This window comes from Chrysochloris asiatica, unplaced genomic scaffold (assembly GCF_000296735.1).
Source record: "Chrysochloris asiatica unplaced genomic scaffold, ChrAsi1.0 scaffold00002, whole genome shotgun sequence".
Lineage (NCBI taxonomy): Eukaryota > Metazoa > Chordata > Mammalia > Afrosoricida > Chrysochloridae > Chrysochloris > Chrysochloris asiatica.
Genome location: NW_006408520.1, coordinates 55,808,723 through 55,808,977, shown reverse-complemented (window position 1 = coordinate 55,808,977; position 255 = coordinate 55,808,723).

Genomic DNA, 255 nt, shown 5'->3' with positions numbered 1-255 from the left:
TTTCCTCTCCTCAGTTTTTTTCAGTCACTGGGCAGGTTGACTTCTGCCTTATACCAGCAAGTATTACAAGCTCCTTTATACCTGTGGATAAATGCTCCAAGGCACAATTCTACAAGCCAACGTCCTGCCTGAAGGCACAGGGCTTCACTCAGTCTTCTTTCTGCAGCTGCTGTGCGGCCACCTCTCCTGCCATCATTTTTTCTTTCTTTCTTTCTTTCTTTCTTTCTTTCTTTCTTTCTTTCTTTCTTTCTTTCT